This window comes from Rhipicephalus microplus, chromosome 5, assembly GCF_043290135.1.
Source record: "Rhipicephalus microplus isolate Deutch F79 chromosome 5, USDA_Rmic, whole genome shotgun sequence".
Taxonomy (NCBI): Eukaryota; Metazoa; Arthropoda; class Arachnida; order Ixodida; family Ixodidae; genus Rhipicephalus; species Rhipicephalus microplus.
This window is the reverse complement of record NC_134704.1, coordinates 48,572,989-48,600,379: the sequence shown is the minus strand read 5'-3', so window position 1 is coordinate 48,600,379 and position 27,391 is coordinate 48,572,989. Positions and strand designations below refer to the sequence as shown.

The 27,391-nt window shown below is 46.7% G+C and overlaps 1 protein-coding gene and 1 long non-coding RNA gene across 7 annotated transcripts in view; one reads left to right on the top strand and one right to left on the bottom strand.

Moving 5' to 3' along the window:
• Positions 1–27,391, bottom strand: part of LOC119173877 (uncharacterized) — a 229,219-nt gene that overhangs the window by 125,799 nt on the left and 76,029 nt on the right. The window lies entirely within an intron of this gene.
• Positions 1–27,391, top strand: part of LOC142817771 (uncharacterized) — a 225,988-nt gene that overhangs the window by 131,969 nt on the left and 66,628 nt on the right. Inside the window, exon 2 of the long non-coding RNA XR_012895345.1 lies at positions 16,437–16,607. This is a non-coding gene — a long non-coding RNA (uncharacterized LOC142817771). The remainder of the gene's footprint in view (positions 1–16,436; positions 16,608–27,391) is intronic.

The following is a 27,391-nucleotide window of genomic DNA, read 5'->3' as shown; positions in this document are numbered from 1 at the left end:
GTAACTGGCTTTACTGCTTAAGTTTGGCTTCTGCCACTACAGCTTTACAGCACAGCAAATACACTGCGCGCAAATGGCTACAGATATTTGTATATATAGTGTGCGAATTCACACAACTTACGTGCAGCATCCTTTCTCGTGGCATTCTGGGAGTGTTGCCGTAGCTTATGCAACTATCTCTCTCTCTTTCTCTCTTACTTTTCTTAAAAAATGTAAATAATGTTTTGCGAGTGAAGCTATACATAGACGTCTATTGCTATTGCCTGTATAAACTTTGAACCCGAACGCGCGAAGTCTATTCCAGATAAGGAGTTACAGAACCCTTTCGTTATTGTCTGGCCATTCTGTTATTTCGTGTTAGTTCTTTTTTTTTTATTTCGAGAGTGAGTCGTTGATTTCAGCTGAGCGGAGACCCTGCCGGGATCTGCGGCACGTTTGTCACAAAGAACCGCCCGGCAGCTCCACCTGTCACACATGCCTTCCCTCTCGCTCTTTCTCGCACCATCTCGCGAAATCTCACTCCATGGGTGTTAAGGAAATTCCCGCGGTGAGGTCAGCCGAATCCTTACCGGAGGCTCACAATACCACCAGTTTGGTTTATACATCAACTCCAATAATCGCAGCGAAGCCAGAATGGACGAAGCTTCATTGCGAAACAATTTTTCCGGCGAAGGTGACCTTGGTTCAGTGCTCCGTGTGGCCTTTGTCATCATGCGAGCTCTGTCGATCAGTTTGAGCTGTTCATCAGGCTTTGAGCAAGGAGGCGCAGCCTCCCACTGCTCTGGCGTTTGTGCGTAGCTCATTGGCAGCGCCTTTGAGCGTTGGCAAACCTATATTGGTAACGCGGTATAGCGTTGGGTGTTCTACGCATAGCGGGCATTTGTTGTCATACGCTGCCGGATAGCTTTTGATAAGGCTGAGATTTGGATATCTGGCCCTGCAGCTGTCGCCAGACAACCAACTGCTTTATACTGAGGTTTTTGTGGGGAAGAGGGTAAGTCCTTTTCAGGGCTCTTCGTTGTTCTGAAATAGCTCCATAGTGTCTAGTGACTATGTCAGGAAATTTGAATGGTACCGTTGTCACACGCGGTAAATTTAGATCACGATCAAACCTAATTCGGATCGAATTTCTGGACCGGCTCCTTTACGCAAGCTGCAGAAAGCAACCAATAAATGTTGACAAATTTGATTCTGATTTGTATAATCCCGATAAGGAATGTACCGCGTATCACACCGGAATTAGAAAGCCGAAAAAAAAGTAGTGGGAGAATTCGATAAGTAGCGCGCGAGTGACATCTGATTCAGCAGAGACAAAACGAGACTGCCATTCTGTTGAAATCGGCAGCTGAACAGCTTGTCTAGCGTGTTGCTGGACAAGCGTTTCAGCTGCCAATTTTTCATTAGTCTTACTCCACATATAACGCTTATGTAACATTCTGACGGAAGTACGCCTTCCTGCAGCTTTATGGTCTCCATGAAACCTCGCGTAATGTGCGGATATGTTGTTTCGCTGTAGAAGGGAAGACACTGATTGATAGATATATTTATTGATTGATTGCGACTTTCTAAATGCGCAACCAGTATAATGTGACCTGGCTCGGCTGTTGATATTGCATCAATTAAATGCTGTCTCGATGCTCATTGAACAACAAAATTGTGCTCTTTGGGGGTTTTATGGCCATTTAGAGTTCACATTTGGGGCTTGCGTTGTTGCAGGCGAACTTGGTGTCGTCCGCATTCAACGTTACGTTGACCATCTGTTTCTTTATACGTTGTTTTTTTTGCTTCTAACTTTCGGTTGTGCAACACGCACCGATGCGCCGAATACTTTATGAACGACAGGAGCGGAATGGGTGGAGTCTGTTGCAACGCGTGTCGTGTGTGTTGTACGGGGGCGAGAGAGAGAGGCGTGAGTGAAAGGAGGGAGTGTGTTGGAGGAGAGGGCGCAGATCTATCCAGGCGCAACGATCCATGCGCGCTGCCAACGAGATCGAGTGTATAGAAAGCGTTGCGAGCGTCGGACCAGGGACGAAATGATGCAGCCAACCATTATACGCGGGCGAAATTTGCTGTATACCCAAAGCGGCCACTGCGGCGACTCGCTGTGATAGTTTATTCCGGCGGAGGTAGCGTCTATTACTGCGGTTAATTAGCATACACTTTGCGTGTCGACACTTACATATAAGAGTCGTCCCTATATAAGACAGTACTATACGACAGTACTGGCAAAAAAAGACGTTAAGTCTGGTTCACGACATTTCATACCAGCTGCGGATCATTTTTTAAAACTGTGCACGAAAGCTTGGCCCGCAGGTGCATTTATTTATGTATACATTCTCGTGAAATTGAGAAAGCTACTGCAGCGAACTGTAGCGGCCTGCCACGGTACAGTGTGAAGGGCGTCCAATTTTACTGTTCAAACGAAAAAAGTGGAAATCTTACAGCGTTTGAACCAAGGAGGATTAAAAAAAAATTGCTGGAGTGGAAGCTCCCGCAATGCCTTGCCAGTAGAAGTGAAGCCACCTTTTGCCACTGCCAAGATGGCGGAAACATGCTCTTTTTTGATAATGCCCACTTGAAGATCAAATCGCTTTAGTATGTTATGTAAATGCTACGTTAGTTTTATATTAAAAGATAGTTGTTCCCGATCAAATAACACACAGAAACGAGTACCATAGATGACTCAATCTTCAAACAACTTTGTCTCCAATTAGAGGCTCACTAAGGAAAAATAGTAACTGTAAGACGCACTTGGAGCACTATGTGAAATCCTCCTTGATTCGAACGGTGAAATTGGACGCCGTTCACACTGTATACCGTGTCAGGCCACTACCGTGTGCGTTTTTTTACGATGCGAAGCATCTGACTAGCCTGCGTAACGCTGTCCCTCCGTACGAACGCGCCGCAGGTGTTGGCGCGGTGCCAAGTAGGTCATGCTCCCCTCGCAGTGTGTGCTGACGTCACTTTCTATCTCGCCTGCCGCGTGATCGCCGCGGCACCTGCAGCTGCCACCTCGTCGGTCCGCCCCCAACACCTGCCGTGACCACCACTCGCTACACCACTGACTCGTTGGTTCACACACAATAAACCTGACGTGCGCCTAACGTACGTATTGAAACATGTCTGTAAGTGTCACCTACAAGACCTAATCCAGCCATTGCTTTAATTAAATCTTCCAGTGCTCACCACACCACCCGCGTTAGCGCCGTCCAACCCGTGACGCCACCCGCGCGCAACGCTGCTGCATCGCATCCCATCAGCGTTTCCTTCGAGAAGGTGGTTCAATTCTTCATTTAACGTATAAAACGTTATTTAGTGTTGGCTTCTATACGCCGCTTCGTTGTTCATTGATTCGGGATAAGTTGATTTGTACGCTCTTTTGTTAGTTTTGTTTTATGCACTTTGTGATGCAGTTAACTGAGGCCAAGCTGATTGAAAACGTATAGTGCAACAAAGTTCAAAGATGCGATCGGCGACATTGTATTACTGGTATAGATCTACTTAATTCTAGTGTAGTTCACACTTACTTATTTACCAATGAACGTTAACTGTTTGAACGGGGAAATTCGGGCATCTAATTCAACACCACACCTCAAGATGACACGCTGAAAATCTTCCGGTCCGCTACACATCACGCCACGAAGTTCTGTTCCAGTTTTTCAAATTTCAGGCACTATAGCCAAACATATGCGCGTGCGCGTGCGCAGCTTGTTAATATTTTGTCGTTACCTTCAAAACTAAAAATGAGTGCGTGCGTGCGTGCGTGCGTGTGTGTGTGTGTGTGTGTGTGTGTGTGTGTGTGTGTGTGTGTGTGTGTGTTTGGGCGCACGTGTGTATGTGTGGCGTAACCGAGATGCAACTACAAGCCACCACTCTCTCTTTTTCGCTATTGAAGATATAACGACGGTATCTTCACAAGTTGCACTCATGCACGCGCCGCAGCGATACGTTATCGAGACACGGGGTGGTCGTATAGGACTTCCGACGACGACGGCATGCTCAACGTCTTTTCTCGAAGAGGCTGTTATAGAGACATGGCAAAAGAAAGCGATCATGTAATAATAAAAACACCACAAGAGAGACTCAAGATGAATGAGACGGAGGACGCGGTAATAAAGGAAGATTCGTCGCGCCGTGTAGTCCACCGCGGCCGTATAGAAGTTCCGGACAAGACGGGACACTGCGCACGCAAGTGCGCGCCAAGGGTTACGCAAGTGCACGACACAAACGTACGCCAACGCCACCGCGTGTGCACGCTTCAAGAGATCAGGGAGACGTGAGCGGACTGCTTCGGAGCGTCTGTCGAACACCACAGGGCTGTGAAGCTTCGCTGCGGAGACAAACGCGGCCAACACGGTCAGCGGCGTTTTCGCCCCGCAAAAGAAGCGAAAGGTATAGAGGATGGGGTCAAACATTCACCCCGACTCCTGAATCACTCCCACCCGCCACCTGCGTGCACCGCTCTATAGAGGACTCCATCTTCTTTTTCTCTTTCTTGCCGTCCAATAAGGTACCAGGAATGCGCACATGCGCCCCGCAGCGGACACATAAATTAAGGTGAGAGCCTTTGATGCCTCGCCGAACGCGAAAGCTGACGACCGTCGGCGTCTTCGAGATTTGACGAGACCTGACGATACTTCGAGACGGACTGCCGTCGTCGTCACCACCGCGTGATGGCGTCATCCTTTGGCGCCATAAGGACGTCAAAAACCGACATACCTTGTGAGATCATCATGACGTCGTGGCGACGTCACAAACTGGCTAAGCTTGTTAGGTCATCATGACATCATCGTGACCGTCATTCGTGACCATCACGTCACAAATATCGCGTTGTGTCGTAACACGATGACGTCGTGACACGACATCGTCGCACGTCGTCGTGGGACGTCTTGATGACGTTATCATGACCATGAGAACACAAATAAAGTTTTAATTATGTCTTGGGTTAAATGCTGGCTATACCCATGAAACTTGACAAAAAATGTATGGTTTCCTGACTGCAGCAATCTAAGCAGGGCCTAATAAAGATACGTAATCACCCACACTCTTATTCAGGCTAGCTTAAAGTGCCAGATATAGTCAGGAAGCTGGATAGTCGTCTGGTTTACTGGATATATACAGCATTCAGCCAAGACCTGACTAAGAGTGATGTGATGGTTCTCCTATGGCGACGTCACCGCCTTCTCAAGGCGGGTCGCGAAGTTTTTTTTTTTGTTGTTGTTGTTCGCGGATGAACGCCAGAAACCAGGTGACTGTTACACTTACAGTTCGAATGCAAAAACTTAAAAGGCACACAGAAATTCGACATAAAGAGGGAGCGTCGCACTTGACTTTGTTAAATACCGACTTGCCCTTGAGGCTCATGAAATCGAAGCGTGAAATGTATCCCACGTTGGTATGCGCCAAGATACCCGTGGAAATCGTGCTGGGCAAGAAACTTTCTAAGCACACGGAACGATACAACGTGGCAAGGGCTTTGATATCGTTATCTATTACACACACACACACACACACACACACACATTATATATATATATATATATATATATATATATATATATATATATATATATATATATATATATATATATATATATATATATAAACTTTGTTAGCACAATGATCGGCTCTCGTTAATATCTCCTGTTTTATCTCAACTGGCTCCTTTGATACAAACTGCCGTAACGATAACGAATTCGCTTGTCTCCTTACTTCTTTTTTTGTTGCTTTCTCTTTATGTCGTTAGCATTTGTCAATATGCCACTGAAGGGTTCCAGGAAACAGCGAAAACCTCGGCAGTGCTCCTTGACTTTACATTCGTAATTAATTTAGTTTTATCTGCGTCGTGGCCTTGCCAATACACACACACACACACACATATATATATATATATATATATATATATATATATATATATATATATATATATATATATATATATATATATATATATATATATATATATATATCAGTTCAAACCGACTAAGCTGTCGTGACACTCTTGTCGCTATACTCTGGCGACTCGATATTTTCCTCCTGGGTTTTATTGTCGCGCGTCCACTTTATCATGATTGATGAGCGATTGTACTTTACGAAAGCCCTGATATACACATATATCTATACATATAGGTACTTATATATAGAGAGTGAGTCCTGAGGCAGTTTCGTCGCGTCGTAGACAACCTCTTTACAGATGAGAAGATTGTTCTATAATTGCCCAAGTAACTTGGCCAATTACGCGTGCCAAGCGGTGTAAAAGGTTTTACCACTCTTCCCCCCCCCCCTCCTTCTCTTCTCGTCGACGTCATTTTTGTTTTGTTTTGTGCGTGTATAGTGTATACGTGTAATGGCCACGGTTCGCACTATATACAAACAAGGTCGACACCCAGACGTCGCTAAGCGCAGCTGCTTTTGGTCCACGGCAAAATGGATCGCTCCCAGCTTGCCGCATGGCGGCCTGCATGTATACAAATACATACATGCATACATGCATACATACATGCATAGAGTTCGTTTTATACAGAGAATATGTGCACGCTGTCTACTACTCAGGTACAATGTATATTTCTATATAGGCATGTGAGTGTCCCGTAAGCGAATATACGAACGCGCTTTAAATGGCCGTGAAATGCACTTTTGAGAACGGAAATATCAAAATCCGCCATTACGTCGCCTATATTAGTATACGATGCCACAAAAGGAGTGTATATATGAAACTAGAGAAAAGTATAAAGAAAAAAGTATTCTTAGTAATAAGCAGATATAGAAAAGTACAAGCGTTAACTTTCGCGAGTGTGCTTTCAAAACCACGCTTTTCGCAGCGTTTGTCGAATAAACGTCTCGGTATATAAGTCACCCTAAAAAATGGTTTCCTCAAACAGTACAGAGTGAATTGTGACGAACGTATTACTCACGTAGTTTACGGAAGAAGACAATGTCACTTTAATCTAATGTTCGAGATGTCACAGTTGATGTTATTTTTCGCATGTTTTATTACGCGAATGTTCTGTTGATAGGATTCGCTAAATTGTTGTGTTTTTTTGTAGCTTTAATTGCGCATCCGTAGGCTTCCTTGTTTGTCTACATCAAGACTAAAATGGCAGTGTTCGTGTAAAACTATGTATGTGTATACGGGAACATACGTTATCTTGTGCATTTTGCCCATACCACCTAAGAACCGCTACTGTATATGAAGACTCACAGAATGATAAATAAATAAATAAATAAATAAATAAATACAATCAGGAGCACATGGGCATGACAACGACAGCATGCAGGATTACTATAGGACGAACGGTTTAGAGTAATGCTTCAAATTCCTGACTTCACTGGCAGCATGTACACAGCCAAGTTATGCAATTGATTGACTGAGTGATTGATTGACTTGGCACTGCGACGTTCACTTCTCTCACAAGCCTAGACAGTGATATGCAATAATTTCTCAGTCGTATAATATTTTGTAGTAACCTAAAGGGGGGGATTTTCTTATTGTAGCAGTCAGTTGCCTTGGTAGTGCGAATAAGCGTCATTTCCGAATACTGCATTCCAGTATGCTATTTCTATATTCATTTTCTTTTTTCAACTTCAGTTTATTTAGCATTCTTCTCCACACCATAATGTGCGTTGCTCAACCAGCTGCTGCGAGTGGGTGCACGGTGATCCTTTTGTTTTCTCACAATTGATCCTCCTTTCAAGGGCTATGGTGCTTCCATAACTAGATTGAGAATTCACGGCGACAATGTACGTACGCAACATTCAGATGCTGAAAGATAGCCCATGCAACTGTTTGATCCCGCTACACGACGACTGTAATTCCAAATAGCACGGAATACAAAGAAATACACAGGTAGCGTTGTTAACGAACTATATAGAAAACATGTATAGAAAGGCTTCATCAGTGGGTGCGTTATGTTAGCGCGTTCCACAACTCTGAAAGAGTACGCTCGAATGCAGTTGGGTGCGACGCCTTCGGAGTTTAGGTTAACGGCAATTTCCGCCGCTTGTTTTCTGAGGCACAAAAGCGTTACACCGAGCACGTTATGCTTCCGCGGTGTGAACTTGTGGGGAAGGAGAACGCGCCTCACCGGTGGAGAATGTCGGAAACACGTCATTCTTCCGGAAGCCGTATGTATGCGCGAACTCTCGTGCGCCGTCTCAAGGGTGGATCGCGTAGAGCGCACTCTGTAACCACGCACCGGAAGTGGTTTTTCAACAGTTAAAGAGACTCTAAAGAGAAAAAAAATTGCGCATAAGTAAAGTACAATTTTGAAATTCATAAAAAACACCACTCTCGCTGCGAGACGATGCTCGGTGAGCAAGAAAACACGCGAAAAAAAAAATGTGAGTTTAAACGCCACCTTGAGATTCACGCACCAAGCACCGTGACGAAGAGACTTCGAAAGAGTCTACTGGGTGCCACGTGGCTTCTAATGAATAAAAACCGAGCACATTGTGATCTGTGGGCGCCTTAAACCTACCATAGGAAGTTTGGAAAAGTTTTAATTGCGCCCATCTCGCGAAAATACGAAAAAGAAAATCACAGAATATCCACGGAGTGAATGATGATGACTGGGGTGAAGCGTCCGTCAGCCCATCTGTGCTTCCGTCCATCCGTTCGTTCTTGCCTTTCGATTGTCCGTCCGCGCAACCATCCGCACGTCCATCCGCGCGTCCATCCATGCGTCCGTTTGTTCATGCGTCCATCCGTCCGTACGTCCGTCCATCTGTCCGTCCGTCCGTGCTTCCATCTAAGGAACACTGAAAGTACCGCCATATTGCATCCCATGTGGCACGTACCCGCTCTAGAGCGGGTATGTGCCAAGCGTCTCACGCCGACGGACAGAATACATTGCTCAACCCTAAGGAGCTTCGCCCCTAAAACGTACGTTCAAATATTACATCACCTGCGGTGATTTCGGTGCGAGATTTAAAAATGAAACTTCAGCCTCAATAGACCCTTGAGAAAATTCAGTCAGTGAACAACATGACTCTTCCGTCATATCTTTTTCACTCGTGCAAGCTGACGGGCTGTGTGTCCAAGCGAAGCCGACGAGCATTTTCTGCAGAACACACGGACACCGCTTGCGGTCCTGCTGGACCTGTGCCGCGTTTGGACGGTATACGCCAATGAGCGTCGATCCCTTGGGTGAACAAGACATGACGGAAAAAATTTGTTTTCGGTTTCGTTCGATAGGCGGCGCTGAATTTTGAAAAGGGTCTATTTTATCCGCTATTAATGAAGTTATGATAGGGAATCTAATGACATTATAAAGAGTTCTCATAGAGCATTTTATCAATCTAAACCAAGTCATTGTTCATCTTTCGTGCCCCTTTGTGTTTACAAGAGCGCACCCCGCTGGCTTAGAGCTCACTTCGAGTTCTTTAACCTAACGCCCCCTTGCAACACCTCGTTTTGGACAGGTTGGATGTTCATGAAATAAAGAAATGCTAGAGCAGACAGGCACACACGCTTGTGTGTACGTCTCGTCCACCTCGCGATGATACTTCCTAATTTCATGAAGACTTCCACGTGGTCAAAGTTAAGTTGCATCCCAACGGTCCCACACTTAAGTCTTCCGTGTCCCATGGGTGTTTGGAATGCCTTCGAGCCGATAGTTTATTGACTCAATGGTCAACGGCGAGCTGCTACACGGCACTTTTTGAAAGTCGTTGAGACTTTTAAAAAAAATTACTATCGAGTCAGCCGTGAGGGATGTGCAAATTCCTCAGTTTCGAATAACGAATCTCGAATAACGAGAATCTCGAGAATTTCGAATAACGAATCTATAGCCGCGTTGCATTCGAGTCGGTGCTGGAATCGAGTGAGAGATATTCGAAACACGAAGCATTTTTCGAATAGTTTTCGAACAGTCATGAGCGAAGAAATAGTGCTCGAAATAACGCATGTTAGAATAGCGAGGCGTAACTTTTTGTGTTCTCAAGTTCGAATTACCCAAATTCTTGCAACTCATCTACTCACAGGTCTATCGCTGCTGGGGAGGCACAAAATATACCCTATACATTGACTTAGTAAGGAGTGGGTTGGACACCCCAACGAATCTGCGCCTACCTTGATTGAGAATCCTGCACACGCCTCTACACTCAACTATATATATACTCAAAGTAATCGACAACCTGGCATAAGTGAACAACAAGCGCGCATTGATGAACGTGATGATAACAAAAAAAAAACTATATTTCCTAGAATATTACAAATAAGCACCCCCCCCCCCTAAAAAATGCGACAAGTGAGTGAAAATTCTTACAAAAAAAGAAAAAAAATTGTCCCCGAATCTGCATGTTACACTGCATATGTCGTTGAAAGACGATAGTCTTGCGTCTGGAGAGAGTTAACAAAACGTTTGTTTGATGTTATGCGCAACAAAATGGGTGAATGGTATTCTGGAGGCGCTGCGTTAGTTCCTCGAGCGTGTAGCGGAGGCAAACGAGCGCATCGAGGCACGTCAGACACGAGCGCCATCTGGCAGTTCGAAAACGAAGGAAGGCGTGCGCGCCCACAGAGAAAGATGCGCGCTTGTCTCGGAGGTGATAAAGTGTAGAACGCAAAGCGACGGACAGGGTGCCACCACCGTGTCGTCTCAGCAAAGCGTTGAAAGCACTTGTATACCTTTTTGAGCATCGCGTTGCACTGCCAGCGCAACGTGATAAACACTACGGTCCTTATAATATTACTTGTGTGCCTTCTCTAGTATAAAGACACGCATACAAAACATCGACGTGTTGTTATGGTGCCTCAGATATGCGCAATGATTGCTTTTTAATTGACAATCGCACAAGTACGAACGCCGAATCTTGAGCAATATTGGTGGGCGCTGCGGATGGGGTTGGCCGTTTGGGGCATCGGTAAGGGCGGACAAACATAGAAGTGTACAGACAGACAGACAGATCATCAAAGTTTTTTTTATCGAAGGTCCCCAAGAAAGACTATCGTCTTTAATGTCGTCTTTAAAAACCGATTACGTTTATTAGAAGCGCAACTGGCTACTCTGGCTAGCGCATATCAATGTATATGGCTTATTTCGAGCCTTGGGGCTCGAAATAATGGGTCTATAGACGATCAACACACTGAAGTGAATCGCAAGTCTTTGAAGTCACCGAAAAGCCGCCCGCGGACGGAGCTCTGCGCTGCAGTAGTTACATATATGCACCGAGTCAAACGTCACGCGCTCTACCGTTCTCTAAAAAGCGCGCTTTGCACGGAGCGACCACGCGCTCTTATCAGATACAACTTCTCTGACCCCCTCTTCGAACCCTTCTCTGAAAAAATGGCTTGTCCGGGTTTCTTTTTTCCTTTTTCTATCTGCACTTTGGGCGAGCGTGTTGCACGTACGCATACCGGTGACGCAAGCTGACGCATATCTCACACTCCCGGGGGATATATCTTTAAACGAGGTGCCCAGCATTCTTTATATGCGTGCGCGTGGAGAATGCACCTTATACATTGTATAGACGAGATGTTATGCTGATAGCACGCGGACCCCGAGAATAAGCGGTTAGACTCGCAGGACTACAGAATAAAAAAAAAAGCTGACAGTTGACCCGGCAGTGAAATACTGCCGATACCACCGCGTCGTTCATTGGCCCGTGTGATATATCTCTACATAAGTAAGAGCGCGAACGTTATGAGATAAGATATGAGGCACGTGCGAGTATTACAGAGGAGTAACTTTGGCTGCAGGGCGCCCCATGTCGACGAGAGGGCGGACGTTAAGCGTGGATCTAACACAGCCTCGACGTCCAATAGATAATCTGAACGTTGAAGAGTGAAGATTCGTGATGACGTATGTAGCTGCAGCACATAGTAAACTATAGGCGGTTTCACCAGAGCCTGCCGGTCTCTGCCCCGCCGCGGTGGTCTAGTGGCTAAGGTACTCGGCTGCTGACCCGCAGGTCGCGGGTTCGATTCCCGGCTGCGGCGGCTGCATTTCCGATGGAGGCGGAAATGTTGTAGGCCCGTGTACTCAGATTTGGGTGCACGTTAAAGAACCCCAGGTGGTCAAAATTTCCGGAGCCCTCCACTACGGCGTCTCTCATAATCAAATGGTGGTTTTGGGACGTTAAACCCCACAAATTAATTAGCCTGCCGGTCTCTGGCAACATTGTGCGTTCACCGGGAAACCACCTCTGGAAACCTCGGGTTTAGTTTGTTTTTGCGCGGTTTTAGCGTTTGTTACTGGCCGCTGCCGCTTGGGTTCCGATCTTTTATGCGGATAAAATTATTCCGATGAAGCGCTGGCAACTCGAGCACAGCTTTGCCAAGCCAGGATGCAGTCTTAAATGCCTGAAATAGTTTTATATGCTAGTCAAAACGTTCTGTTTTCTGACCAATGACGATAGAAAGAGTGCCTGCATTGCAGCGATTACGCGAGAAAACTGGATTCCCACCAAGAGCGCGTAGGTTTGTTCTGCCCATTTCCTCAAAGGTAATGTAAAGCTCAGCGCAGACTTATGGCAGAGAGGCGATACTCAGGCGTTAGACTTTAGTCGGAGATCCCCGTTACCGGGAACACACCTGTCACAGTCGTCTTCCATCCGTGGTATAGATAAGTGTACTGACGCCTGAAATGGGCAGCAAAACTTGAAAGCTAACACTGAAAATTCATCACAAATGTGTCAAATTTATAGTTTGAGCTATATAAATGATGCTTACTGTTCGAAACAACACGGGGCTGCAGCCACGCTGAACATTATTCGCCGCACAGTGTATACGTCAAGGTGTCCACGTTTCGTTGTCGTTGCATTTGATTTTTTTTTAAAGCGACGTCGGCGAGTGGGTTCTCATCTGTGCGAGCAAATGACTCTTCAGCTGACTTTCTGCCGCTAATGAACATGGCCTCATTTAAGCTCCTTTATTTTTTGGGTGTGAACATGAACTGCGAGTTTAGGTATACGTTCAACTTGAAAGTCTGGTCCGTGAATAGCTTACTCGTGAGTAAAACATAATAGTTCGCGTGACTCTGCGGCCGCCGATGGAGGCGGAAATGTTGTAGGCCCATGTGCTCAGATTTGGGTGCACGTTAAAGAACCCCAGGTGGTCGAAATTTCCGGAGCCCTCCACTACGGCGTCTCTCATAATCATATGGTGGTTTTGGGACGTTAAACCCCACAAATCAATCAATCAATCTGCAACCGCAGTTTAAGTCATCACATCAGTAAATTTTACAATTTCTAAGCCACATGAACACTTCGGATCGCGAGTGATTTCGATCGCCACTGATCTCTTTAAAAAGTGCCTGGTGTGACACAGGCGCCGAAAATAAACGTTTTATCCTGAGGAATTGTGTGCTTAGACGAAAGTACAAATGCGTTCGGGGTTCAACAGGAGGAAAGTTTGCAGTTCTAGTCGGAAAGCTGAATTGAAGAGCTTCACTTTTCTCCTGCACATCGACGATGTGAGTGCGCTTTGAAGAAGTGGACGGGGAAAAGACCGGTGTGCCTGGTCAATTCCCGGTCCGCGTCTTCGAAGCACATCCACGTCATCGACATGCAGAACCAACTGGCCCAATTAAGTTCGCTGACTAACTTGTCCTGCAATTTAATGCATTTTATGTTTGTATAGGCACGACCACTATCAGAGGTAAAACGCAGCAGGGGGGGGGGGGGGGCGCTCATCGGAACGCCACGACGGATATCTTGCGCGGCACCCGTCGGCCGCGCGAGCCGCGTTACCTGCAGCAGTGGCCGCGCCTGTGCCTGCCGTGCGCTATACGTCGAGCCCCTACATGTATAGCCGCCAGACGTTGCTCCAAATACATCCTAAGGAATGCGCCAGAAATAATAGAGCAGCAAACTCGAACACACCACGAAAACACCGCTGGAACCATTGAAAAAGCATTGCCGGAAGTGCCGCACCGGAAGTTTACTGGGATATAGGCCGTTGGGTGCGAGCGAGTTTGTTTGCAAACACCGAAACCGTCTATGCGCTGCTGTTAATATCGTCGTTGATGGCAGGCCCTTAACCAGGGGAGGGGCAGATTCCCCCCTCCTCCTCCTCCCACGAAATTCACTACGAGGAGGGTGTTATACCGAGGCCAAATAGTATTAATATGAGGTTTTGAAGGCCTTCAACAAAGAGTTTTTGAAGGCCTTCAACAGATCTTCCCCCCCCCCTCCCTACCTCCTGAAAAAATTCCTGGCTACGGGCCCAGTTGATGGAATAGTGACATACTTAATTCCACTAAAACCTTCTGCAGCTAGTATACTACTACTACTACTACTACTACTACTACTACTACTACTACTACTACTACTACTACTACTACTACTACTACTACTACTACTCTTTCTCCTCGATCCTCATCCTTCTGCTACTATATATAGTAGTATATAATATTGCTCCTACCATTTTCTCCCTCTTTTTCTTTTTCCTACTATACTCCTACTACTTATATATTGCACCTCCTTCTGCCACTGCTTACCACTACTACCACTACTATTACTACTACCACTACTACTGTTGCTGCTGCTGCTGCTACTATTTAGAAAAAGTTTATTTAAACTATGTAGAAAAACAAAAAAATATGACATTCTACAAATACGCACATAGACATTGGCACATCTATGTGCCACGACAAACATCTCTATGTTGTTGTGAACAAATCATTACTCCAACATGCATGACAGATGTGGCATGCATGTACAAAGGAACGCAATTAGATATCATGATGCAATGAATACAATTACTACTACTACAACACTACTACTACTACTACTACTACTACTAGTTAATACAATTAACAGTGCGTAATACTTCGGTTACTGGTGCTACTACCAGCGTTATCCTTCCTAACACCTCTTTTGCTACTGCTGTTACTACTCCTCCTACTACTACTGCCAATGGTGAGTTACGGCGGTACTAAATATTGCGTTACCACTAATAACGCTTCTAATACTGCCACGACTACTTCGCAACAACCGAAGTATATAGTTGTACAAATACACGTACCGAAAAGAGTTTGGTCAGACGAGGGTTATCCCTGTAGTTTTTCCCGTCCGCGCACTGTGCCACGTTCGAAGCCCGAGTGAGCCACAAGCCTGTAGGGTGGCCAAACGAGTAACGGAATGTATTTCTCAAAAAAAAAAAAGATGGTGGATGAAGTCGCGCAACATCACGAGAACGTCGTAACACAACCGGGTCTTTTCGACATGGCGAGCAAAGTACCCGTCCTTGATGTTCGCGACGAAGAATCTTTAAGGTGAGCTGGTTCTGTTTCGACATTACCGGACATTCTAGTATGTACTGTCTGCAGCGGGATTATTTAGCCGATCTCTCTCGAGCACGTACAGACAGCGAAGTATCCAGGACATGCAACGGCAAAGTGGAAGCTGACTTGCACCGCCTTAAGCGCATGCGCAAGAGCGCCTTCCATGGGCACTGGGCAGTCATATATATGCGGGACATCCGCCATTCCAATGAGACTTTGAGATTAAGCATCTGTGCGCGTGTGCACGGATGCTCGTCAGCCACTGAATGCAACACGAAATCTGCACAAATTTCGCTGCAAGTGTTAAGCATTACGTTTCTTCAAAGAACGACGAGAGATAGCATAGTGAATACCGGCCTATACTGCATAGAATTTATGGTAATTTGTAGTGTAGTGGATACCCAGCAAGTGTGATTCTAGCATTTACCCAAGGAGTGTTTAGAAAATGAGCCAAAAGGCCGCTCTTCATGCTTTCACTGTGACTGCTGCGCGTTCCGCGCAGGTCTTGCGGTTTTAATAGATAAACAAGGAGCAGTACATGGAAAACAAAACACATGAGTAAAAATAGGTTGAAACACGCTCATACGCACATAATAAACAACACCAATACAACAATAAGGAACTGTTAATTGATTATCATGTGGGGTTTAACGTCCCAAAACCACCATGTGATCATGAGAGACGGCGCATAGTGGAGGGCTCCGGAAGTATCAACCACCTGGGGTTCTTTAACGTGCACCCAAATCTGAGCACACGGGCCTGCGGCATTCTCGCCCGCATCGAAAATGCAGCCGCCGCAGCCAGCAACGAAGAAAGGACAGCTCGAGTGAGAAACTGCCATCCTTAGTGCAGAGGTTCATGCTGAAAGCGACGCACAAACTTGCGGAAGCCGTTGAGGAAGATGGGCAGATAGGAAACGATAAGAATGTGACTTAAAGGGTGATTTAAATAAGATAGAATTCCGCTAACGCCAAAGGACTTGAAACATTTTATCTCCTCGTGTAGCCGGCCGTCCGCGGAATAATAAGCGTAAATCACGGAATGCTATCGTAATCGCGGAGAATGCGAACGCTGGCAGAGACCCAGCGTAAAGTTTGTATAACGTGTGGTAAAAAAAATGCAGATCCAGCGCTAACGTTGAAATCTGTGCTATGCTATTATAAGCTCTCGTGATGCCAGCTGTATAACTTCCACGTAACTGTATCGTTCCAGGTATCACGATTTTACCTAGAAGTGATCACGTGCTGTTCCCGGAACAAGCCGGATACTCCCATCAACGTGATTTGCCTATAGTGAAGCCTCCAGTTATGCGGGCCAAATTCCACGTCTTATCCCACAGAAAGAAAAAGTCGGTATCCGGCCTATGTTGAGCGGCCTTGAAAGGTAAGAAAAACTACTACTTGCAATAGGCCTCATCTAGAGTAGCCGCATATGCATGAGATGAAGGCTTTCGGGCCTTACGTGAATAGGCCGCTTAATATCGGCCTGCATACGGTTTAGGCCGCTTGAAATGGACCATTTGTAAGCGTCAGAAATTCGATGTATTATTCCGGATATATGCGTTGTTTTAAGCCGGACTTGACTAAGAGTGATATATGTAGCCGCGGACTGCACAGCCAGCACGAGAAAAGATAAGCTGTTTAATGACGAGAAATGAGACTCGTAGATTAGCATGCGCCATGTCTATAGTAACGTTTTGTCTTATATGAGAGGCCCAGCTGTCCATAATGCACACGGCGCAGGCGATTTTTTTTCTTTTTTTTACTGCAAGACTACCATTGGGTGCGCACATATTAACAAGAGGCAACATTCAGAGCTCAAACACACACACGCACACACACACACACACACACACACACACACACACACACACACACACACACACACATATATATATATATATATATATATATATATATATATATATATATATATATATATATATATATATATATATATATATATACGTGTGTGTGTTTTGTTGTATTCATTCTCCCACCCATCTTTGAAAGCATTCTACACCTAACCTGAGCAAGCGACGACGTCTATGTTGTGGCGTCGTAATGCTACGCCAAGTTATATGACGTTCTGGTAACGTCATGACGACGTCACACGTTTTCACGATCTTTAGTCATTCGGTGACGTGATCGGGCACGCGATGATGTTTTGCATCACTCATGTTTACGCCGACAGCGGTGGTCCGTTTATAAGCATATGAAGCTTCCGCCTTGAAAGGGAATAACTGCAGACATAACTACTAATTAGCGCAAAGAACAACGGACAAGGTCGAGACGACAGATAAAAAATGAACTCCGTCCTGCCGTTGTCTTGTCTTTGGTTTTGTTATCTAATTAGTTATGTCTGCAGTAAATACCCACCAATTAGCCCAACTCGCCTCTCTAAAAGGGAGAAACTTAGGGATAGGAGAAACTGACTCCGAACGCGCAGTTTATAAGGGGAGGGAGGCAACTATTCTTTATGTACGTTCGCGCATGTGTTTGTGTGGACGTGTATGTATACCCGTGCAAAATTAAAACAGCAGGGGGGGGGGGGTGCCCAGTGTCCCCCTTCAGGAGGGCTGGGGCGAAGACTCATCACACTGCCTTCTGTTCTATTAAGTAATCGTATGTGTCATTGTTTCCACCCTGCCCTTCTCTTAAGTCATTAGAGCCACCCTCCTACCTACCCCTGTGCGCACACCGACAAAAACGCCCCACACCCTTCCCTGGCTACGCCAGTGATGCGCACAAGGAAACGTCCCAAAGCGCTTCGCCGCAATTATGTCTTGAGAGCGCGCACACGGAGATATTCTCCACACAAGGACGCCGTCACCCCAGGGATTCTAACACGCAACCTCTCGAAACTCACGTGAGAGGTCCGGTCGAGGATATATAGATAGCCTCGTTTTCGTAAAAAGCCTCCGCGGTTAGACTCTCAAAAGCGCGCGATAGATGACTCCCTGTAGCGTCTTTATGAGTTGAACTCGGTAAGCGCTCGCATAGGCCAGATGGGGCAACTGAACGCCCTCTCTTTTTTCAAAAGACGAGAGGGAGGAGGAGGAGGAAAAGGTGAAGCCGCAAATGCGAGAGGTGTCGCGCCCGGGACAGCTCGTCCGAATTTAATTGTCCCCGCAGCAAAGCTTTGGAGACAGCTTGTGTGCGGGTCAGCGCAGTCAAGTATAAGTCCGGCTTCGAAGCTGCATAGGTACACCTGCTGTCGGCTATATCCTCCTCGTTAGAAATGTGCAGCACTATCGAAGCTGTGGGATTCCGAATCGTTCGGAATGCGTGACCGCTGTGATCTGTTCCTCGACAAAAAAAAAAGAAAAAAAATCATGGCTTGACCTTTAGAGATTTTGTCTGCGCGACAACGTTTTTGTGTTAAAGACCTAACATTGTTGTAATGGTGATGTTGCTCATTATAGGTTGCGTTAGCCGATGGTAACATCACCTGACACTGTCGGAGCGGCTCTTTCCGTGTAGGATATATAGTTTACCGTTCATTCTCCAATGCTCGGTCTCTAGCAAGTCTGTTACATGATGGTTATGGAAGAATGCAAGGCGTAATCTTTCGTAATCTTTTTCGTAATCTTTCTAGGTTTCTAGGAGGTATAATACGTTCGACGCACTCGTGAGGAGGCCTGACGCCATTTGGATTGATTGATTGATTTGTGGGGTTTAACGTCCCAAAACCACCATTTGATTATGAGAGACGCCGTAGTGGAGGGCTCCGGAAATTTTGACCACCTGGAGTTCTTTAACGTGCACCCAAATCTGAGCACACGGGCCTACGACATTTCCGCCTCCATCGGAAATGCAGCCGCCGCAGCCGGGATTTGAACCCGCGACCTGCGGGTCAGCAGCCGAGTACCTTAGCCACTAGACCACCGCGGTGGGGCACACGCCATTTGGAGGCCTCTTACTTCCTTGAATCCTTCGTGAAAGTTTGTCATCTTTTTAGGTAATACAATTTTCTGGGCATCTTGCCTAACGAAAGAGCATTATTCCAGCTTTTTTTTTTGCATGTGTGTGACTGCGGCTCTCATCAGTTTGCTGAGTGTTGGGGCGTGTCTTGTACAAGTTCTATACTTGTCGCCGTGTGTATTTTATCTTATTTTTCCCGTCTTCGATAGCATGTAGGCTGTCCGCCGTGGCCATTCCGGTGCTTATTGAAGGATATCTCTGCCTTTGAAACAGAACTCGGTTGACATAAATCGCCGTTACATTGCTGGTTCTTCCTCATACTTTGTAGTGAGTGCCTTAAACTCTAAGTAAATAACTACCATATTTAGTGGTCGACAAATTATTTCACGGAATCGCGCTTTCGTTGCTGCGTTGAAAGCCTCACTGTCACTCGCAGCTATAACTAACGAAGAAATTCATTACGTCGTGCTTTTTTCAACGTTATCGCCAACGTAATAGCTACAGTCGAGTCGGCATGTATTAAAGTTTACATCGAAAACTCACTGGCTCCCCTAAGCATTAGCCTAAGATGACTCGAACGCGAAAACAATCGTCTTTCTGTCAATGCATTGATCCTCCACCTCCGAATGCTCTTTGCCCCTAATGTGCATGGTATTGCATTGGTTCCGTGATTTGCCCACCTTAGACCAACCGACGGTGTCATATATAGACGTCACCACGGGGCGCCACGTGATGAGGCGTGATGGTGACGTCATAAAAATTCGCGAACGGACGTCATGCTATGACGTCATAACGTGATGATTTAGGCCTTAATCGTGATGACACTGACGCCGTAGATGGTCGATTTGCGAGTTTGATAGGACACGGAGGTCTTTCACCTTAATGAGTTACAGACTTAGATTATAAATCGGTTGCACGTGGATTCGGAGCCGGATTTGTGCGAGCTGCTGGCGCCCGCAGCCGCTCTCCGCGACACCACCGCGTTTTAGCCGAAACGTCGTTTACCGCGACCGCTTTTTTCCGCAAACGCTCGGAGATGATCCACACGCTGCTCGCGCAAGCGCGAGCATCGAACCGTGAGATGGCGTGCGTGTTGTGAAGTCATCGCTCTACGCGGACGTGCGACACCATCGGCCGCAAAATAGAGGCCCCCCGCTTGAAAGACTCATTCTTTCTTGCGTTCTTTATTTATTATTTACGAGAGGGGGTTGTCGGTTGCTGGGCCGAAAGAAACACTTGGACGGGCGAATGGATGTTGTATCGAAACAGCAAGAAGGCAGGGGGAAAATGATGCGACGCGGAGAGAGAGCGTGTTTAGATGTGATAGAGAGGGCGTGCGCGCTGCGAGGCGTGAGAAAAGTGGACCCTCCGGAAGAGTCTCCCGTGGCGATAAGTAGCGCCGTGCCATTTGCAAACTGCAGCCACTGACCACTCGGTGGTGCCGTCGGCGCCGCTGCACGTCGCGACACCATGCGAGGGATCAACTTCGCGAAGACCTTCCTCTTTAGTGCTCGTGGCGATGCGGCGTTCATTTACTTGCCAGGCTATTTATTTATTTTTCTTGAGTGCGTCTCTGTCAAATGCAGCTTTGTCGCCGCGGCGCCATCCGGGAAGCGGTGGCGGAACTCCAGGTGTGTGTGTGTGTGTGTGTGTGTGTGTGTGTGTGTGTGTGTGTGTGTGTGTGTGTGTGTGTGTGTGTGCGTGTGTGTGTGTGTGTGTGTGTGTGTGTGTGTGTGTGTGTGTGTGTGTGTGTGTGTGTGTGTGTGTGTGTGAGGTTGCCTTGCCTTCATCCGCGCGTATGAGTGCGAATCTCTTAAGCACGTGCATGCGTCCCTTTCCGCAGGTTCAAATGTATTCCTTAACGCAACATTCTGAATTATTTTTTGTGCTCATGTGTGTGTGTGTGTGTGTGCACATGTTTTTGCGGGTATATGTGACCAGTATATTAAACCACAGACCACAACCGACACTAGAAGTAGCAATCCAGGTGATTAACAGAACTAAAAACCCCGGGCCAAAACATCCGGCTAAAACCGGAATAAATGTTTTAGTCCGGCTAAAACCAGACTAAAACATTAAAAAAATGTTATCCGGTTGCTGTACGTGTGTTTGAGAATATGCGCACTTAGCTTCTAATGAATTGCCTCTGAGTTGACAGTAAGAAAGGAAAGATTTCACTCGTTGTGGCAATCGGTTTAACGCGATCTCAGAGGCCGTGTAGAAAGAAGCGCATGGTTAAGACCAACTCTGCGGGATGCTGCAGCAATACCAGCCATTCGAAAATTTTAAATTGAACCAGTGTAGTATTTTTTTTTCATTATTTACACTTACAAAATACGGTCTCTTATCTTAATGAAACGTACGTTCCGATGTCGTATGTATCCCATACGGCTTGAACCATCGCTCCTTTTTTATATGAGCTTTAATATTTCATTGGGGTTTCGTATTATTCGAGCCAACGCTTAACTTCCTGTTGGCTGGAGGTCAAAGCCCGCGGTGCTCCATGAAAAACATAATGTTGCTAAAGGTGCAAGGGCCATAAAGTATAACTGTAAGCAAAAGTTAGCCGAGATTGGAGTTTCTCCAGCACATGAGCCCACAAAACTCCCCTGCCCCAATTATTTACTCCCTGGTAAAGAGTGAACTCGGCACATGTCATCGTAAAACGCCTTCTCCTTAATCACAGAGTTTATGAACGACATGACCTTGTTAAACTCCCCAGGGAGTTTCAGGTCACGTGGTTACAAACTCCCTATAGGAGCTTTAAAAACCCTCTTTGGGCGTGACGTGTGTGTGTGTGTGTGTGTGTGTGTGTGTGTTTGTGTGTATGTGTGTGTACGGGCATATGTTTGCACGTCGGTGTGAAACACATGTGCTTTGTGTGGCTAACCGTGTAAGCATCTGTCAACAGGCAACGAAATTATAAGTGCAGCGAAGAATAGCAACGACCAGTTGGTATTTACTGGGAACATTTCAATATATTTCGCACCGTTAAACCACGCTGCACCTCGGTCCGATTCCTCAACGATACGTCGTGAATGCCGCGCTTCAAAGGGCCGAGTAACAAAAAACTTCGAAGAATAAATGAATGGTATCAAAAGTGAGCTGTTACGATCGTCAGCGGCTGCTCCTGGAGTTTCACCATCAGAAACTTCGAAGTGGTCTGAAGTAGGCTTCGTTCGACTACGGCATGCAGGCTGGCCGGCAACCGGTCTGAGAGTTGCGCCGGCGACCACTCGCCCCGTCTCCGCCGATAGTGGCTTCTCGGAGTGTCACCGGTATTTCACCGGCTCCAACATCTAAGCGGTAGGAAGGCCTCGCTATGCCGTCGGTATCAAGCCGGCATCGTATCGAACTCGCACTGCGCGCCGGCCACCGCGGCAAGCGCTACGAGCTAGCACCGACCACCGGCGATGCAAAGAATGTGTTTCACAAAAAATGAAGGCTGCTGGGATGTATAACAGTCTTCTGCGCCTTGTCACCGCAGCTGTAAATGACTAGCTACAAGGAGAGCACCGAACGAGGCGGAGTACTATCGTCAGCGATTGCACCGTAAAACTTCGAAGCGGTTCGAAGTAGGCTTCGCTCGACTACGGCAGGCTGGCCGGCAACCGGTCTGAGAGTTGCGCCGGCGACGCGCTCGCCCCGTCTCCGCCGATAGTGGCTTCCCGGAGTGTCACCGGTATTTCACTGGCTGCAACATCTAAGCGGTAGGAAGGCCTCGCTATGGCGTCGGTATCAAGCCGGCATCGTATCGAGCTCGCACTGCGCACCGGCCGCCGTGGCGAGCTCTGCGAGCTATACATGCAATGCATGCGAGCAACGGGAACAGCGACTGCGAACCGTCTCATTCGTTTAAGTCTATCGCTCCGTAGCTTAAAGTGCGTGGATAGCGGACACCTATTTCTGTGCATGGGAAAAACGAGACGTAAACTGCACATCAGCAATTATTTTGTGATCGCCAGCTGTCATTCATCGAATCACCGTGCCGTACTCGTGAGTGAGGCCTAGTCGTCGAACGCGGTAGCGGCGGTCTACCTCGGTTCATCGCTGGAGCTGCTAAATGTGCCTCGTTAATGTGTTCAATCAAGGCCGCGCGCACTTTGTGTATGATTCCATGCATTTTACGGGTCCACAAACAGTACTGCTAATGCAAATTCAGCCCGTACGACAGAGCGTCAACTGATGAAACTTTTTCACTATAGTAAAAAAATAATCAATATTCGGCAGGCTTAGGATAAAAGGCATGTGTGTTGAAGTGCTTACATCAGACCACCGCAAGTTCATACTTACGCCGTGCGTATTTATTGCCTAATTAATATCGAAAAAAGGCTTTCACCAGGGCGACATGGGAAGTAAAAATGTGGTGCATATATATACCCGGTGACTATATGGTAGGTGTGTATTGCGTGTGGCAAGCTGTGGTGAGTGCGAGTGTTGTGATATAACGTGAACATTGTGATAATGTTTGTGTACTGTAATCATTGTTGTGCGCATTAAATGTTATGTAATTAAAGTTACGCTTGCGCATGGTACGGCTGCTGACGTAATTTTTTTCTTTGTCGATGCAAAAAATTTACTCCCATACTGACCTGAAAAAGTTCCCCAATGGAAGTAAATAAAAACCCCCCTGGCACCATGCAAAAACCCCCTACTGATGGGGAGTAAATTTTTTACTCCCAACGGAGAGGTTTATAAAACTCCCATCGGGGAGTGCGCTAGAGGACAAGGTCATTTACTCCCATCTCGGCTTATTTCTGTTTACAGTGATATATGTGTGTTGTTATTGCACACGACTACCGCTAATGCGCACGTTGTACGCTTATTGCGGAGTTCCTGCCCCTTCTTTGTTCTTTTTTTGTCGTTGTTGTTCAGAAATTATGGTCGAAGCTGTAGCGGGGAGACTGTACGGACTATCCACTGTACGCGTTGGCATTCAGTTCAATCAAAACCATTCGTGCTCATTAGGCCCCCAAAACACTGAACAATCTGCTTCAATACATGCAGTATCGCGGAAACTGGACCGTGTGCGTACTGAATTGAAACAAATGAGGATGCCGCCTATATAAACTAAAAGCAGTGCCTAATGCATGCACACTATGTGCAGTTGCCGCAGAAGCACTTGTCGCATTAGTCGCATGCACGGGAGCCTGGGCCGTGGTGACTTCGCTTTGCTTGGTACATATATAGGCGTAAAATCCAGGCAAATTTCGATATAAACCGGACGCTTGACTCGGAGGTTATTTGACGCCATCTACCTACTCTACATGATAGCGAGTCACGAATCTTGACCGAATGAAATGATTTATCGATCCGTATTGATGAAAAAAAAAACTCGTTGGAAGTACTAATCAGAAACGATGATATGCACTTCCCAACGTTTTTTTTTTTCTAGTGCTTATGTTTTGTTTGTTTGTTTGTTCCCCAAGAAATATCGGTCAATGTTAGCCGATGCATGCAATATCTCCTTTACGCACTGGCCATTCCGTTAACGCCAACTGCCGTTCGAGCAAATTGCGCCCATAAAACACTGCGCACTCCGCTTCACTGCAGCTTCGTGGAAGCTCGAGCGCGTGCATTTCCACAGGCAAGCGAGCCTGTATACGGACACTGCCAAATCCGTGTGTACACTAAATGCCTCAAGAGCGCTTGTCGCCTAAGCCGCATGAGTGGACCGGCGGGACCGAACTTCGTAATTACTCTCCTCCCCATCGCATCGATTGCTAGAGGAGTAAACAAAAAAAAGGCGTTTAACGGAGTCTTGTCTTTGCTGCGCCCTTCGCATTTAACGGCCTGCCAAGCCTTCGGCCCGAGGCGGTACACACACTTCGCACATAGACACCCAACTGGGTCGCACAGACCTGCACCCCCCCGTTCCCTTGTTTTTCGTTCCTTTTAGAGGTGTCCCCTCTGTGGCCGAGGTATTTATACGAATACGCACGTACGACTTTATCTGCGTACTATACATTGAATCGCTCACGTCCACTCTGAGCTGTATCACATCGGTATATCCTGCTTCGAGGTTTCCTAGCGGATAAGCCGCGAGCTATGCGTGCGGACCCTTGGACACGAATACGCAAGTGTCGTATTCCAGCATGCGAGCCCACTGCTGTTATTCCCACATCAATGTAAACATAGAGTTGTTTTCTAGATTGGTCACGATACAGTCTTGTCAACGGAATAAAAGCCACCTGTGAAGTGGGGGGATGGGCCTGGGCCCCGGCTTCGGCCAGGGGTTGTTGGCCCATTCCTCAGCTCGTTGGACGACCCGGAGTTCGTGCTTAAGGTTCGAGCTGATAGCAACGGAGACCCCCTGCTATCGCTGCTGGAGGATATATAAGAAACTTTGAAATTCCGATAAGATACGATCCAGGATAGCTCTAGAGTTAAAATGTCTGCGCTTATCTGTCATGCATAAGTCTGCAGGTGCAGTGTGTGCCTGAGAGCTGCACTCGGGTAGGATAAGGTTTTTATTGCTGTCGCTATTTGAGAGACTGCTTCTTGCTCAATCTTGGTTGAAGCAGCGGGAACGTGTGCCTCTACAGTCTATATATGGCGAACCGGGATTTCGTGAAATGTAGTCATCCTATCTTCCCACTGCCACTGGTTGGTAGTCGATGAGGCTGGGCTAACCGAGGCTCGGTCCATAAGGCCTCAAGACTTGCCACTAGAGAGTTTTATTTTTTGTTTTCTTTTAGGAATTGCACATCATGTCAATTGTATCTGATTAAACGTCACTACTGGTGCACGCGTAAACAACAATCATTGATTAATCCTAATTGATTCCTCCAGTGCATTGGTGTGTTGAATAAATTTCAAGTGACGGCCGACATAAAATCTGGCGGGTCGTGCCTGTTCAATTTGTCTTCGATGAACTTAGTACTCTATGAAAAAAGATACAGATGACATAATAGAGTGGATTTAGGTTCATTCTCTATAGTAAATTCTTTCTCAAACTTTTTGGGCTTCTGAAGCCATTTTCAACATATATGTAACGAAATTGTCGGCGATGTGTTGGTAGCATTAGCAATGAACCAGCCCAGCAGGAGAACGCGTGGGCAGTGAACACTCTAACCAAAAGTACTTAGCCCAACTCCGGAGCCTCCCCTTTCCGTTTTCTATCCACCCCTCTTCCGCGGCTGCACAAAACAGCAGCAGCATAAGAAGGAATCAGAAAGAACGGCAGTCAAGATGTAAAAGGCGATACGAGATCCCCTTTATAGGCGAAATATGTCCCGTAACGCGTAAATTTTCGAGCCTCCCGACGTTAAGGCGCTCCTCGAACCACAATGACAAAAACAGAGAGAAGAGTAGCACCCAAGAGCGAAGCGCTGAAGAACTGGCCCTTGTGACGCCGCCCCGCTGCATGCCGGTTCGGATACGTACTATAAAACTCGGGCGGTCGTCAATACGTGCGAATGTTTACAAGCGCCGGCGCCTGCAGCGCGTGAGGAGACGAAGGAAGCAGCATGTGCTCCAGAAAGGGCAATAAACCGGCCCCCCCTTACCCCCCCCCCCCAGCACACACAGCCGACACACAAACACCACCACCAACGCTATTTTTCGTCCCGCCGAGCCAGCACGAGATCTCGCGTCGGATTCACGCGGAAGCTACATGGTGGTGGACCACAGAAGAAGGGGGGGGGGGCTGTTCCAGTCGAGGGGATGACGCAAGTTTGTGCGTACGTGGGGGGACGGGGAGTTCGCAATTTATACAGACGCCCACGGCCAATAAAACTCGTCCCAGCGAAGTTTAGAAGCGGCTGAGAACAAGGTGGAAAAATAATTGGAACAAGCCAAGGGGTTGCTTCTGCGGCGTGGGACGCCCGCTGCGTAAACTGCGTCGGGACTTCGAGCACACTCTTAAAAAAAAAGTAGTGCTACTTGCTACTTTTGGGTAGTAACAGTTTGTCACATATGTTACAACCCTGTTAGTAACGGGAGTTAGTAACGGCAAGCGTAGTCACTGTTACTACTCTTGCCGTTCCTAGCAGCAGCTAGTAAAAGCAAGGGTAGGAATCCTTACTACCGTTGCTGTTACTAACAGCAGGTAGCAACAACAAGGGTAGTAACTGTTACTGGCCTTGCCATTACTACTTCCTGTTAGTAACGGCATATGTAGCAATAGTTACTACTACTCCCATTACTATAATATGGTTGTAACATATGTGACAAGCCGTTGCTACCCAAAAGTAGCAAGTTCCACTACCTTCTTCCAAAGTTACGAAGCTAATATGTTAGTAA